The sequence below is a fragment of the Lolium perenne genome, chromosome 7, assembly GCF_019359855.2.
Source record: "Lolium perenne isolate Kyuss_39 chromosome 7, Kyuss_2.0, whole genome shotgun sequence".
NCBI classification, from domain to species: Eukaryota; Viridiplantae; Streptophyta; class Magnoliopsida; order Poales; family Poaceae; genus Lolium; species Lolium perenne.
In genome coordinates, this window is record NC_067250.2 from 269,346,343 (window position 1) to 269,363,801 (window position 17,459).

Genomic DNA, 17,459 nt, shown 5'->3' on the forward strand with positions numbered 1-17,459 from the left:
GGGTCCTATTTTGCCACGAAGCTTCCAGAAGTCCGAAGAGGAGACGAAGAGGGGCCACGAGGGGGCCACACCCTAGGGCGGCGCGGCCCCTTGGCCGCGCGGCCCCGTGGTGTGGGGCCCTCGTGCCGCCTCCCTGACCTGCCCTTCCGCCTACTTAAAGCCTCCATCGCGAAACCCCCGGTGCAGAGAGCCACGATACGGAAAACCTTCCAGAGACGCCGCCGCCGATCCCATCTCGGGGGATCCAGAGATCGCCTCCGGCACCACTGCCGGAGAGGGGAATCATCTCCCGGAGGACTCTACGCCGCCATGGTCGCCTCCGGAGTGATGTGTGAGTAGTCTACCCCTGGACTATGGGTCCATAGCAGTAGCTAGATGGTTGTCTTCTCCCCATTGTGCTTCATTGTCGGATCTTGTGAGCTGCCTAACATGATCAAGATCATCTATCTGTAATTCTATATGTTGCGTTTGTTGGGATCCGATGAATAGAGAATACTTGTTATGTTGATTATCAAAGTTATATCTATGTGTTGTTTATGATCTTGCATGCTCTCCGTTACTAGTAGATGCTCTGGCCAAGTAGATGCTTGTAACTCCAAGAGGGAGTATTTATGCTCGATAGTGGGTTCATGCCTGCATTGACACCGGGACAAGGATGAAAGTTCTAAGGTTGTGTTGTGCTGTTGCCACTAGGGATAAAACATTGATGCTATGTCTAAGGATGTAGTTGTTGATTACATTACGCACCATACTTAATGCAATTGTCTGTTGCTTTGCAACTTAATACTGGAGGGGGTTCGGATGATAACCTGAAGGTGGACTTTTTAGGCATAGATGCAGTTGGATGGCGGTCTATGTACTTTGTCGTAATGCTCAATTAAATCTCACTATACTCATCATGATATGTATGTGCATGGTCATGCCCTCTTTATTTGTCAATTGCCCAACTGTAATTTGTTCACCCAACATGTTGTTTATCTTATGGGAGAGACACCTCTAGTGAACTGTGGACCCCGGTCCAATTCTCTATACTGAAATACAATCTACTGCAATATTGTTCTACTGTTTTCTGCAAACAATCATCTTCCACACAATACGGTTAATCCTTTGTTACAGCAAGCCTGTGAGATTGACAACCTCACTGTTTCGTTGGGGTGAAGTACTTTGGTTGTGTTGTGCAGGTTCCACGTTGGCGCCGGAATCCCTGGTGTTGCGCCGCACTACATCCCGCCGCCATCAACCTTCAACGTGCTTCTTGGCTCCTCCTGGTTCGATAAACCTTGGTTTCTTTCTGAGGGAAAACTTGCTGCTGTGCGCATCATACCTTCCTCTTGGGGTTCCCAACGAACGTGTGAGTTACACGCCATCAAGCTCTTTTTCTCGCGCCGTTGTCGGGAGATCAAGACACGCTGCAAGGGGAGTCTCCACCTCCAATCTCTTTACTTTGTTTTTGTCTTGCTTAGTTTTATTTACTACTTTGTTTGCTGCACTAAATCAAAATACAAAAAAATTAGTTGCTAGTTTTACTTTATTTGCTATCTTGTTTGCTATATCAAAAACACAAAAAAATTAGTTACTTGCATTTACTTTATCTAGTTTGCTTTATTTACTGTTGCTAAAATGGCTACCCCTGAAAATACTAAGTTGTGTGACTTCACAACCACAAATAATAATGATTTCTTATGCACACCTATTGCTCCACCTGCTACTACAGCAGAATTCTTTGAAATTAAACCTGCTTTACTGAATCTTGTTATGCGAGAGCAATTTTCTCGTGTTAGTTCTGATGATGCTGCTGCCCATCTTAATAATTTTGTTGAACTATGTGAAATGCAAAAATATAAAGATGTAGATGGTGACATTATAAAATTAAAATTGTTCCCTTTCTCATTAAGAGGAAGAGCTAAAGATTGGTTGCTATCTCTGCCTAAGAATAGTATTGATTCATGGACTAAATGCAAGGTTGCTTTTATTGGTAGATATTATCCCCTTCTAAAATTATATCTTTGAGGAGTAGCATAATGAATTTTAAACAATTAGATACTGAACATGTTGCTCAAGCTTGGGAAAGAATGAAATCTTTGGTTAAAAATTGCCCAACACATGGATCGACTACTTGGATGATCATCCAAACCTTCTATGCAGGACTAAATTTTTCTTCGCGGAATTTATTGGATTCAGCTGCTGGAGGTACCTTTATGTCCATCACTCTTGGTGAAGCAACAAAGCTTCTTGATAATATGATGATCAACTACTCTGAATGGCACACGGAAAGAGCTCCACAAGGTAAGAAGGTAAATTCGTCGAAGAAACCTCTTCCTTGAGTGATAAGATTGATGCTATTATGTCTATGCTTGTGAATGATAGGACTAATATTGATCCTAATAATGTTCCGTTAGCTTCATTGGTTGCACAAGAAGAACATGTTGATGTAAACTTTATTAAAAATAATAATTTCAACAACAATGCTTACCGGAACAATTCTAGTAACAACTATAGGCCATATCCTCATAATAATGGCAACGGCTATGGTAATTCTTATGGGAATTCTTACAACAATAATAGGAATTCACCCCTGGACTTGAAGCCATGCTTAAAGAATTTATTAGTACACAAACTGCTTTTAACAAATCTGTTGAAGAAAAGCTTGGGAAAATTGATATACTTGCTTCTAAAGTTGATAGTCTTGCTGCTGATGTTGATCTTTTGAAATCGAAAGTTTTGCCTTATGGAAATCATCATGACAAAATTACTACTACAGCAAATGCCATCCAAGTTAGAATTAATGAGAATATAAGATTAATGGCTGAACTGCGTGCTAGGTGGGATAGAGAAGAAAATGAAAAACTAGCTAAAGAGAAGAATGTAGCTAAAGTTTGGACTATTACCACCACTTGTAATGCTAATGCTACACATGTTGCTGCACCTCCTACTAATAATAATAAAAGAATTGGTGTTAGCAATGTTTCCACTTCTAATGCAAAGCGCGAGAAAGCCCTGAAACTGCTAAAATCATTGAAATCGCTCGTGATAAATCTGCTGAAATTTTTTCCAACATTGGGGATGATGATCCCATTGCTTTAGATTATAATGGTTTGAATTTTGATGATTGCCACATCTCTGAAGTTATAAAGTTCTTGCAAAAACTTGCTAAAAGTCCTAATGCTAGTGCTATAAATTTGGCTTTCACGCAACATATTACAAATGCTCTCATAAAAGCTAGAGAAGAGAAACTAGAGCGCGAAGCCTCTATTCCTAGAAAGCTAGAGGATGGTTGGGAGCCCATCATTAAGATGAAGGTTAAAGATTTTGATTGTAATGCTTTATGTGATCTTGGTGCAAGTATTTCTGTTATGCCTAAGAAAATTTATAATATGCTTGACTTGCCGCCGCTGAAAAATTGTTATTTGGATGTTAATCTTGCTGATCATTCTACAAAGAAACCTTTGGGGAAAGTTGATAATGTTCGCATTACCGTTAACAATAACCTTGTCCCCGTTGATTTTGTTGTCTTGGATATTGAATGCAATGCATCTTGTCCCATTATATTGGGAAGACCTTTTCTTCGAACTGTTGGTGCTATCATTGATATGAAGGAAGGTAATATAAAATATCAATTTCCTCTCAAGAAAGGTATGGAACACTTCCCTAGAAAGAGAATGAAGTTACCTTTTGATTCTATTATGAGAACAAATTATGATGTTGACACTTCGTCTCTTGATAATACTTGATACACACTTTCTGCGCCTAGCTGAAAGGCGTTAAAGAAAAGCGCTTGTGGGAGACAACCCATGTTTTTACCTACAGTACTTTGTTCTTATTTTGTGTCTTGGAAGTTGTTTACTACTGTAGCAACCTCTCCTTATCTTAGTTTAGTGTTTTGTTGTGCCAAGTAAAGTCTTTGATAGTAAAGTAAGTACTAGATTTGGATTACTGCGCAGTTCCAGATTTCTTTGCTGTCACGAATCTGGGTCTACCTCCCTGTAGGTAGCTCAGAAAATTAAGCCAATTTACGTGCATGATCCTCAGATATGTACGCAACTTTCATTCAATTTGATCATTTTCATTTGAGCAAGTCTGGTGACCTAATAAAATTTGTCAATACGAACTGTTCTGTTTTTGACAGATCCTGCCTTTTATTTCGCATTGCCTCTTTTGCTATGTTGGATGAATTTCTTTGATCCATTAATGTCCAGTAGCTTTATGCAATGTCCAGAAGTGTTAAGAATGATTGTGTCACCTCTGAATATGTTAATTTTTATTGTCACTAACCCTCTAATGAGTTGTTCTAAGTTTGGTGTGGAGGAAGTTTTCAAGGATCAAGAGAGGAGTATGATGCAACATGATCAAGGAGAGTGAAAGCTCTAAGCTTGGGGATGCCCCGGTGGTTCACCCCTGCATATATCAAGAAGACTCAAGCGTCTAAGCTTGGGGATGCCCAAGGCATCCCCTTCTTCATCGACAACATTATCAGGTTCCTCCCCTGAAACTATATTTTTATTCCATCACATCTTATGTGCTTTGCTTGGAGCGTCGGTTTGTTTTTGTTTTTGTTTTGTTTGAATAAAATAAATCCTAGCATTCACTTTATGGGAGAGAGACATGCTCCGCTGTAGCATATGGACAATTATGTCCTTAGTTTCTACTCATAGTATTCATGGCGAAGTTTCTCCTTCGTTAAATTGTTATATGGTTGGAATTGGAAAATGATACATGTAGTAATTGCTATAAATGTCTTGGGTAATGTGATACTTGGCAATTGTTGTGCTCATGTTTAAGCTCTTGCATCATATGCTTTGCACCCATTAATGAAGAAATACATAGAGTATGTTAAAATTTGGTTTGCATATTTGGTTTCTCTAAGGTCTAGATAATTTCTAGTATTGAGTTTGAACAACAAGGAAGACGGTGTAGAGTCTTATAATGTTTTCAATATGTCTTTTATGTGAGTTTTGCTGCACCGGTTCATCCTTGTGTTTGTTTCAAATAAGCCTTGCTAGCCTAAACCTTGTATCGAGAGGGAATACTTCTCATGCATCCAAAATACTTGAGCCAACCACTATGCCATTTGTGTCCACCATACCTACCTACTACATGGTATTTCCCGCCATTCCAAAGTAAATTGCTTGAGTGCTACCTTTAAAATTCCATCATTCACCTTTGCAATATATAGCTCATGGGACAAATAGCTTAAAAACTATTGTGGTATTGAATATGTAATTATGCACTTTATCTCTTATTAAGTTGCTTGTTGTGCGATAACCATGTTTACTGGGGACGCCATCAACTATTCTTTGTTGAATTTCATGTGAGTTGCTATGCATGTTCGTCTTGTCTGAAGTAAGAGAGATCTACCACCTTATGGTTAAGCATGCATATTGTTAGAGAAGAACATTGGGCCGCTAACTAAAGCCATGATCCATGGTGGAAGTTTCAGTTTTGGACAAACATCCTCAATCTCATATGAGAAAATTATTAATTGTTGTTACATGCTTATGCATAAAAGAGGAGTCCATTATCTGTTGTCTATGTTGTCCCGGTATGGATGTCTAAGTTGAGAATAATCAATAGCGAGAAATCCAATGCGAGCTTTCTCCTTAGACCTTTGTACAGGCGGCATAGAGGTACCCCATTGTGACACTTGGTTAAAACATGTGCATTGCGATGATCCGGTAGTCCAAGCTAATTAGGACAAGGTGCGGGCACTATTAGTACACTATGCATGAGGCTTGCAACTTATAAGATATAATTTACATGATACATATGCTTTATTACTACCGTTGACAAAATTGTTTCATGTTTTCAAAATCAAAGCTCTAGCACAAATATAGCAATCGATGCTTTTCCTCTATGGAGGACCATTCTTTTACTTTCAATGTTGAGTCAGTTCACCTATTTCTCTCCACCTCAAGAAGCAAACACTTGTGTGAACTGTGCATTGATTCCTACATATTTGCTTATTGCACTTATTATATTACTCCATGTTGACAATATCCATGAGATATACATGTTACAAGTTGAAAGCAACCGCTGAAACTTAATCTTCCTTTGTGTTGCTTCAATGCTTTTACTATGAATTATTGCTTTATGAGTTAACTCTTATGCAAGACTTATTGATGCTTGTCTTGAAGTGCTATTCATGAAAAGTCTTTGCTTTATGATTCACTTGTTTACTCATGTCATATACATTGTTTTGATCGCTGCATTCACTACATATGCTTTACAAATAGTATGATCAAGGTTATGATGGCATGTCACTCCAGAAATTATCTGTGTTATCGTTTTACCTGCTCGGGACGAGCAGAACTAAGCTTGGGGATGCTGATACGTCTCCGACGTATCGGTAATTTCTTATGTTCCATGCCACATTATTGATGTTATCTACATGTTTTATGCACACTTTATGTCATATTCGTGCATTTTCTGGAACTAACCTATTAACAAGATGCCGAAGTGCCGATTGTCGTTTTTGCTGTTTTTGGTTTCAGAAATCCTAGTAACGAAATATTCTCGGAATTGGACGAAATCAACGCCCAGGGTCCTATTTTGCCACGAAGCTTCCAGAAGTCCGAAGAGGAGACGAAGAGGGGCCACGAGGGGGCCACACCCTAGGGCGGTGCGGCCCCCCCCCTTGGCCGCGCGGGCCGGGGGTGTGGGGCCCACGTGCCGCCTCCGACCTGCCCTTCCGCCTACTTAAAGCCTCCGTCGCGAAACCCCCGCACCGAGAGCCACGATACGGAAAACCTTCCCGGAGACGCCGCCGCCGCCGATCCCATCTCGGGGGATCCAGAGATCGCCTCCGGCACCTCGCCGGAGAGGGGAATCATCTCCGGAGGACTCTACGCCGCCATGGTCGCCTCCAGGAGTGATGTGTGAGTAGTCTACCCCCTGGACTATGGGTCCATAGCAGTAGCTAGATGGTTGTCTTCTCCCCATTGTGCTTCATTGTCGGATCTTGTGAGCTGCCTAACATGATCAAGATCATCTATCTGTAATTCTATATGTTGCGTTTGTTGGGATCCGATGAATAGAGAATACTTGTTATGTTGATTATCAAAGTTATATCTATGTGTTGTTTATGATCTTGCATGCTCTCCGTTACTAGTAGATGCTCTGGCCAAGTAGATGCTTGTAACTCCAAGAGGGAGTATTTATGCTCGATAGTGGGTTCATGCCTGCATTGACACCGGGACAAGGATGTAAAGTTCTAAGGTTGTGTTGTGCTGTTGCCACTAGGGATAAAACATTGATGCTATGTCTAAGGATGTAGTTGTTGATTACATTACGCACCATACTTAATGCAATTGTCTGTTGCTTTGCAACTTAATACTGGAGGGGGTTCGGATGATAACCTGAAGGTGGACTTTTTAGGCATAGATGCAGTTGGATGGCGGTCTATGTACTTTGTCGTAATGCCCAATTAAATCTCACTATACTCATCATGATATGTATGTGCATGGTCATGCCCTCTTTATTTGTCAATTGCCCAACTGTAATTTGTTCACCCAACATGTCGTTTATCTTATGGGAGAGACACCTCTAGTGAACTGTGGACCCCGGTCCAATTCTCTATACTGAAATACAATCTACTGCAATATTGTTCTACTGTTTTCTGCAAACAATCATCTTCCACACAATACGGTTAATCCTTTGTTACAGCAAGCCTGTGAGATTGACAACCTCACTGTTTCGTTGGGGCAAAGTACTTTGGTTGTGTTGTGCAGGTTCCACGTTGGCGCCAGAATCTCTGGTGTTGCGCTGCACTACATCCCGCCGCCATCAACCTTCAACGTGCTTCTTGGCTCCTCCTGGTTCGATAAACCTTGGTTTCTTTCTGAGGGAAAACTTGCTGCTGTGCGCATCATACCTTCCTCTTGGGGTTCCCAACGAACGTGTGAGTTACACGCCATCAAGAGTCACGAGGGGCCCACACGCTAGGGTGGCGCGGCCAGGGCTTGGGCCGCGCCGCCCTACTGTGGCGCCGCCTCGTGGCCCCACTTCGTCTTCTCTTCGTTCTTTTGGAAGCTTCGTGTGAAAATAGGCCCCTGGCGTTGATTTCATCCAATTCCGAGAATATTTCCTTACTAGGATTTCTGAAACCAAAAACAAAGCGAACAAAGAATCGCTCTTCGGCATCTCGTTAATAGGTTAGTGCCGGAAAATGCATAAATATGACATAAAGTATGCATAAAACATGTAGATATCATCAATAATGTGGCATGGAACATAAGAAATTATCGATACGTCGGAGACGTATCACCAGTCCAAGGGGAAGCATGGGTGACGAATCTGTGCATTCACAGCCGTTAGATCTGAAGAGTCCTTGTATGATGAGCGGTAGATAGCACCTTTAAGCTACAAATCAACGGCTTCAATTACTTCAAATGAGCATTGGCCGGAGGGCTGACAGAGTGAAAAAAAATTCAAATTCAAAAACTCATGTATAGAATAAAAAAAATAAAAAAACATGTAGATAGATAGAGGTATAGATAGACATTTTAGATAAATAGATTAGCCCAAAAAAGAAGAGGAGGCGCCAGTGGTGACTTCGTCAACCTCAAGATATGCCGGCTCAGTCCCTCGGAGGTGCTCATAGGGGTAGGGTGTGCGTGCGTGCGTTCATAGGGGTGTTTGTACGTGCGTGTTTGTGAGCGTCTGTGTTGTACTGTGTTCTCAAAAGGAAAAAAAAAAGAGGACGGGGAAATTTTCACCAACAGACACCTCCCTCGCACCTAAACTTTCGAACGCGCGCCCAATATTTCGAACGCTCGCCTTTAACCCAGCACCCATCCCACCTTGTTCTTCTCTAGACACCTCCTTCGGCGCCCTGTTCTTCTCTAGACACACCCAGCTCGCCTTTAACCCAGCACCCAGCCCACCTTGTTCTTCTCTAGACACCTCCTTCGGCGCCCTGTTCTTCTCTAGACACACCCAGGCTGCGCACCAAAACTTCCCCACGCTGTCTATCAGCCGCGTCGACGGCGGCTTCATGGTGGCGCCGTTCTTCTCCAGCCGCACCGGCAGGCGCGGTCAGCTGGTAGATCCTCACGGTATGCATGCTATCTTCAGGCCTAGGCAAGTACGATTCATTATAGCTCAATCGAAGTCAGTCGCCATCGCCCAGCCCTTATAAGTTCGTTAGTTCGTTCGAATCGATCGGTTGATAATGTTTTCCTCTCGATGTGTTTGTTTGACATTGTTTTCCGCTTTACCTATTTGCTCGAATTCATTCGTATTGTACACTGTACTGCTCACCATTGCCCAATGTCTGTAGTCGTCGCTTGGTGCCAGTCCTCTATGGACCTGTTTGTAATCTTATTACTTCTGGGTTCTTTGCACTGCTAATACATCGGTGGATTTACGGCCAAAAAGAAGAAAAAAATTGTTGGGATTGTTACAAAACCGCGCAAATAAAAGTAGATCAAACGAAAAACAAGAACACAGATTTTTACGTGGAAACCCAAACGGGAAAAAACCACGGAACGCACGGCGGCGTATCACTATAATTGGAGGAGTATTACAATACACGAGAGGACAGACCCTCTACGTGCTATCAATATTGAGAAACTATCTCTCTCATCTATTCTATGACTACCTGGGACTATATATAGGGGCAAACACCTCTCTTTCTTGGCAGACACGAAATAGAGTTGTTATGTGCTACGTCTAGCGCGGTTGGCACGCCGTAGTCCGTTAGGACTCCTTCCATAGTACAACAGTTAAACAGATTTTGGAACACAATACAACAAACTCCACCTTGAGCCGAAATCCCTTGCAACAGTCATAGATAGCATTCAACTCCTCAACTAAAGTCATCACAAGTAAACCTTGTGCCTTGAAACATCCATAGGACTATTAAACTTCTCATGAATTCAAATTGAGCAAATCAATCTTGGGTCTTCCAGAAAACAACACATTTGTCAATAAAGCAGACGAACGAACCTAGGTATTATGTAAAATCCCAGCAAAAGTCTGAGTCTGTGCCACTGACCTCAAAGAAAAATTGAAACTGCTCAAACATCAAATGACATAAGTCATCATATCTCCTGTGGTGCTTGAATGAGCACATAGCTCATAGTGCAACATCTTCGTGCACATAACATTGTGAAGAACTCATCTCATGGAATCTGAACGTGCTAAACATAAAGCACAAACCTCGGCAAACAATACTCTGAAGGAGATATGCCCTAGAGGCAATAATAAAGTGGTTATTATTTATATCTTAATGTTTATGATAAATGTTTATATATCATGCTATAATTGTATTAACCGAAACATTAGTACATGTGTGATATGTAGACAACAAGAAGTCCCTAGTATGCCTCTTAAACTAGCTTGTTGATTAATGGATGATTAGTTTCATAATCATGAACATTGGATGTTATTAATAACAAGGTTATATCATTATATGAATGATGTAATGGACACACCCAATTAAGCGTAGCATAAGATCTCGTCATTAAGTTATTTGCTATAAGCTTTCGATACATAGTTACCTAGTCCTTATGACCATGAGATCATATAAATCACTTATACCGGAAAGGTACTTTGATCACACCAAACGCCACTGCGTAAATGGGTGGTTATAAAGGTGGGATTAAGTATCCGGAAAGTATGAGTTGAGGCATATGGATCAACAGTGGGATTTGTCCATCCCGATGACGGATAGATATACTCTGGGCCCTCTCGGTGGAATGTCGTCTAATGTCTTGCAAGCATATGAATGAGTTCATAAGAGACCACATACCACGGTACGAGTAAAGAGTACTTGTCAGGAGACGAGGTTGAACAAGGTATAGAGTGATACCGAAGATCAAACCTCGGACAAGTAAAATATCGCGAGACAAAGGGAATTGGTAATGTATGTGAATGGTTCATTCGATCACTAAAGTCATCGTTGAATATGTGGGAGCCATTATGGATCTCCAGATCCCGCTATTGGTTATTGGTCGGAGTGAGTACTCAACCATGTCCGCATAGTTCTCGAACCGTAGGGTGACACACTTAAAGTTGGATGTTGAAATGGTAGCACTTGAATTATGGAATGGAGTTCGAATATTTGTTCGGAGTCCCGGATGAGATCCCGGACATCACGAGGAGTTCCGGAATGGTCCGGAGAATAAGATTCATATATAGGATGTCATTTTATGTGAAATAAAATGTCGCGGGAGGTTCTATGGAAGGTTCTAGAAGGTTCTAGAAAAGTCCGGAAGAAACCACCAAGGAAGGTGGAGTCCACATGGGACTCCACCACCATGGCCGGCCAGCCCTAGATGGGGTGGAGTCCCAAGTGGACTCCACCATAGGGGGCCGGCCACCCCCACATGGGAGGTGGGAATCCCACCTTTGGGTGGGAGTCCTAGTTGGGCTAGGTTTCCCCCTCCTATGGAAGGTTTTGGTTTCGGGTCTTATTCGAAGACTTGGACACCAACACTTGGGATCCACCTATATAATGAGGGGCCAAGGGAGGGGGCCGGCCACCCCAAGACCACAAGCTGGCCGCCCCCCCTTGAGTGGCCGGCCACCCCCTCCCAAACCCTAGCTTTGCTCCTCCACTCCATATTGCCCGCGTAGCTTAGCGAAGCTCCGCCGGACTTCTACACCGCCACCGACACCACGCCGTCGTGCTGTCGGATTCAAGAGGAGCTACTACTTCCGCTGCCCGCCGGAACGGGAGGTGGACGTCGTCTTCATCAACAACCGAACGTGTGACCGAGTACGGAGGTGCTGCCCGTTCGTGGCGCCGGAACCGATCGTGATCAAGATCTTCTACGCGCTTTTGCAAGCGGCAAGTGATCGTCTACCGCAGCAACAAGAGCCTCATCTTGTAGGCTTTGGAATCTCTTCAAGGGTGAGACTCGATACCCCCTCGTTGCTACCGTCTTCTAGATTGCATCTTGGCTTGGATTGCGTGTTCGCGGTAGGAAAATTTTTGTTTTCTATGCAACGTTATCCTACAGTGGTATCAGAGCCGTGTCTATGCATAGATGGTTGCACGAGTAGAACACAATGGTTTGTGGGCGTTGATGCTCTTGTTATCTTTAGTTTGAGTACTTTGCATCTTTGTGGCATAGTGGGATGAAGCGGCCCGGACTAACTTTACATGACCGCGTTCATGAGACTTGTTCCTCGTTCGACATGCAACTTGTATTGCATAAGAGGCTTTGCGGGTGTCTGTCTCTCCTACTATAGTGAAGATTCAATTTACTCTTCTATTGACAACATTAGTATCACCGTTGTGGTTCATGTTCGTAGGTAGATTAGATCTCTCCGAAACCCTAAACCACGTAAAATATGCAAACCAAATTAGAGACGTCTAACTTGTTTTTGCAGTGGTTTGGTGATGTGATATGGCCATAATGTGATGATGAATATGTATGAGATGATCATTATTGTATTGTGGCAACTTGGCAGAAGCCTTATGGTTGTCTTTAATTTTCATGTTGAGTAGTATTTCAAAGTAGTTGTAATAGTTGCTACATGGAGGACAATCATGAAGACGGCGCCATGAACCTTGACGCTACGCCGACGATGATGGAGATCATGCCCAAAGATGATGGAGATCATGTCCGTGCTTTGGAGATGAAGATCAAAGGCGCAAAGACAAAAGGGCCATATCATATCACATATGAACTGCATGTGATGTTAATCCTTTTATGCATCTTATTTTGCTTAGATCGCGACGGTAGCATTATAAGATGATCCCTCACATTAATATCAAGATAATAAAGTGTTCTCCCCTCGTATGCACCGTTGTAACAGTTCGTCGTTTCGAAGCATCTCGTGATGATCGGATGTGATAGATTCAACGATTCACATACAACGGGTGTAAGCCATGTTGCACACGCGGAATACTTGGGTTTGCTTGACGAGCCTAGCATGTACAGACATGGCCTCGGGACAACGGAAACCGAAAGGTTGAACACGAGTCATATGGATGATATGATCAACATGTTGATGTTCACCATTGAAGCTACATCATCTCACGTGATGATCGGTTTTTGGTGTAGTGAATTTGGATCGTGTACCACTTAACAACTATGAGGGATGTTGTATTAAGTGGGAGTTCATTAGTAATTATATTAAAACATGAACTAATTATCATAAACATAGTCTGAGTAGTATTTTGAATTAATTTTGTAGTATTGGCATCCGTTTACTACTATGCGCTAGTCTTATAATTGAGATAGAAATACTGTTAAAATCTGACAAGAAACTTTACGGATTGGTACCGTATTGTTAAAGAATCAAGAATTGATTAAGTCCTATTGCAAACTTTTAGTAAACCTCACATTGTTGATTTAAAGAGCTATGGTTTCAATTAGTACCTAAAGTTATCTTGTCTCCGTGAAACTTGAAGTTCAAATCTGTTTGAAAAGTAAGGAGCTGAAATTTTAGTTTTCAGAAATAATCAAGGTATGAGATATATGTGATATCTAAGACCTTATTGCAAGATGATAGAATATAATTTGGTGAGAATACATGAACTCATAAGTTTTATGGGAATGTACGAAGGTTGAAGATGCAAGGTGTCACAATCCTCCAACTATTGGAGCACTAACGATATTCGCATATCCATGAAGTGACCATCCTTAATATGCACCGTTACTAAGACTCGTCGTTTCGAAGCATCACGTGATGATCGGGTGTGATAGATTCTACGTGTGCATACAACGGGTACAAGCTAGATTTGCACATGCAAATACCAAGGTTAAAACTTTACGAGCCTAGCATGTACAGACATGGTCTCGGAAAGTCGTCATGATATGATGGATAAAATTATGAGTGAAATTGTTCATCATATTACAAAGTTACTAATAATGAAATCTGGAACACTTGTCATATGATGATCAACTTCAAAGTAAGAACCTCAAGGTTATTGGTATTTGACCAACAAACCTAGAAGTTAATGATGTTGAAGTGTTTTTCTGAATAATGAGGAAAGCTAAAAGAGAAACTGCAAAAGATATTTTGGCAAAAAGAAAAGAGAAGACTAGAAAGTCTAGCTCAGGTATATATAAATGATATACATGTTATGGTTGTATTCCTAGTTAACTCACACTATGAAATTCTTGGGTATTAGTACTATATTGGTTGGTATGAAGTGTCATACAAAACAACGCAATACAAGAATACAATGGCCTAAGTGACTGACAAGGAATATGATAGGAATGCACGTCAGGAACAAAAATAAAGTGTTATTATGTTCGTCATTGGCATTCTATCTAGCCCTTAGAATTTATAATAAAGAGCTTAATAAATTGTTATTTTGCTCTGGTCAAATAAAAACAATGAGTTGTTTAAATTATGACATTACTCCATGTACGATGGATAAGTTATTATAAATCTTAATGGTGAAACACACATACATAACACTGACGCTAAAATGCCATAAGGCAAATGATTTGAATTCCACTTATTTGTGGAGCCGCCATTTAGGTCATGTTAGAAAGGAACGCATGAAGGAACTCCATGCAAATGGATTTTTGGAGTCATTTGATTTTTGAATCATTTGGCGCTTGCAAATCTTTTATAAAGAGAATGATTAAAATACCGTTCATAGGCCAAAAGTTGAATGGGCAACTAACTTAGTGAAAAATACATGATGATGTATGTGGTTCACTGGGCATAGTTGTGTGCGGGAGATTCTTCTACTTCATGAAAACTTTCAAACAATGAATTGAGTATATATGTGGATATATTCAATAAGGAAAAGTTTGAAACATTTTGAATGGATTCAAATAAATTTCAGCATGAAGTGGAAATCATCGTAATAGAAAAGTCAAGTATCTATGATTGGATCATGGTGGAAATATTTGAATTACGAGTTTTAGCGAACATCTAAGAGAGTTATGAAATTGTTCTACAACTCACATTTCTTGGAGTATCATAATGATGATATAGTATTCAAGATATGTATCCAAACCTTGTTGGATTAATGATGAGATAAAAATATTATGACACCATTATATTTTTGTGGATTATGCTTTAGTGACTACCGCTTTTACACTAAATAGAGCATCATCATGATCCGTTGAAATGACACCATACAAGTTATGGCATAGGTAAGAAACCTGATAGTCTTTTCTTAAATTTTGGTATGCATAGCATAAGTAAATAAGTTTACAACCAAAATCGGATGAATGTCTTTGTTGGTTATCCCAGAGATTTGATTGGGAATTCTTCCCTCGAGACAAAGACAAAAGTGTTTGTCAATGTTTCTTATTTCCGAGAAATTGTTTCTAGTGAAGTATTTGAGTGGGAGGACAATATAATTTGATAAGGTTTATGAACCTGAGCATAATGATCAGAGTAGCGCAGCATCGGAATTGGTTTCGGAAGCGGCCACAACGATCATGGCTCCCATGACTACAAAGTGTTTTAGTCATGGAGATCGAAGTACATATTGAACCTTGTAGGTTTACTTTGTGATCAAATAAATGATTTGTGAACAAAGGATTGATTTTGAAAAATGATAAACCAACTACAAACAAAGAAGTTATGATGGGCCCTGACTCCGTTAAAATGGCTATATGCCATGAAATCCAAGATAGATAAAAACTTTTTGAAAGTAAATGGATCTATAAAATTGATGGACTTGGATGGAATATCCTTGATGAAGCTTGACTTGTCGAAAAGTCGTTTACGACAAAGTTCAAAGAGTTGACTATGATAAGATTAGATCTTCCGTAGCAATGCTTATAGTCTATGTGGATTATTCTAGTAATCACTACATATTTCTTTTATGAGATATGTTAGTAGGATGGCAAAATACACTACTTAACAGAAGTGTGTATTAAAGGAGTATATAAGATACAACCAATTGTTTTGCTAGTCCGTAGAATACTAGATAGGTATACGAACTTCAATTGGATGAAGTGAGTATCGCGGAGTTGGAATCTTCACCAGATGAAATAGTTAAAGAGTTTTTGATTTCATCAGAGACGATGAAGAGACTTGCATTTGCAAGAAATTAAGTGGGAGCGCTAAGACACATTTATAATACTTTATGTAGGTGACATATAGTTGGTTATAAATGATGTAATTATATACTTGATTAAAAGGTTTCATTGAGAATTAACTTCAATGAGAGGATATGGACTGAAACAAATTTAGTGTCAAGATCTATGAAGATAGATTGAAACACATAAATAAGTTTAAGTCAAAGTACATATGATGGATATTGAAGTAGTTCAATATAGAAATATTAAGAAAATGTTCTTGTCATGTGAAGGTTTAACAAGACTTGAGTGTATCTGACACTCAATGAGTAAAAACACATGAGTGATTATAGATCACGAATAATATGTACACAATCAGATATCATGTGCTATAAAGTGTTATGAGCATATACCAGAATGATTCATATGATGATCATTGGACGACAGTAAGAATATCCTTGAGTACTTTAGAAGAACTAAGGATATATATATATATTTTTTTTATATGAAGAAATGACAAACAAATCGATGTAAGGTGTTACACCGATATTGGTTTTGTCACATATAAAATATAATCTCAAATTAGACGAAGTGTTGTTTAAAAGGTAGCACAATGAGCTAGAAGTTGTCTATGCTAGATTTAGAAGAGTTCTAAATATTGTGACGGATTCTACAAAAGAAGACAGAGTATGTCATTGTTTTGACAATGACAAAGGATGTTAAGTCAAGAGGTTCTTTGAGAACTTGGTGTAGTTCCGACAGAGTCAGAACTTTGAAGCTATATTGTGTGTGACAATATAAGTGACATATTTCAGACAGCGGAATTAAGGTTCCACCAGAAGATCAAACATATATAATGCCAACTCATTTGGAAATGAGTGATGCGTTGAGACGCAAATGAATTACAAAATACATACGTTTCTGAACGTGTCAGATCCGTTGACTAAAACCTCTCCCGTAAGCAAAACATGATAAAGCACCGGAAGGCCAAGGTGTTATATCTTTACAAATGTAAACTAGATTATTGACTCTAGTGCAAGTGGGAGACTGAAGGAGATATGCCCTAGAGGCAATAATAAAGTGGTTATTATTTATATCTTAATGTTTATGATAAATGTTTATATATCATGCTATAATTGTATTAACCGAAACATTAGTACATGTGTGATATGTAGACAACAAGAAGTCCCTAGTATGCCTCTTAAACTAGCTTGTTGATTAATGGATGATTAGTTTCATAATCATGAACATTGGATGTTATTAATAACAAGGTTATATCATTATATGAATGATGTAATGGACACACCCAATTAAGCGTAGCATAAGATCTCGTCATTAAGTTATTTGCTATAAGCTTTCGATACATAGTTACCTAGTCCTTATGACCATGAGATCATATAAATCACTTATACCGGAAAGGTACTTTGATCACACCAAACGCCACTTTGCGTAAATGGGTGGTTATAAAGGTGGGATTAAGTATCCTAAAGTATGAGTTGAGGCATATGGATCAACGGT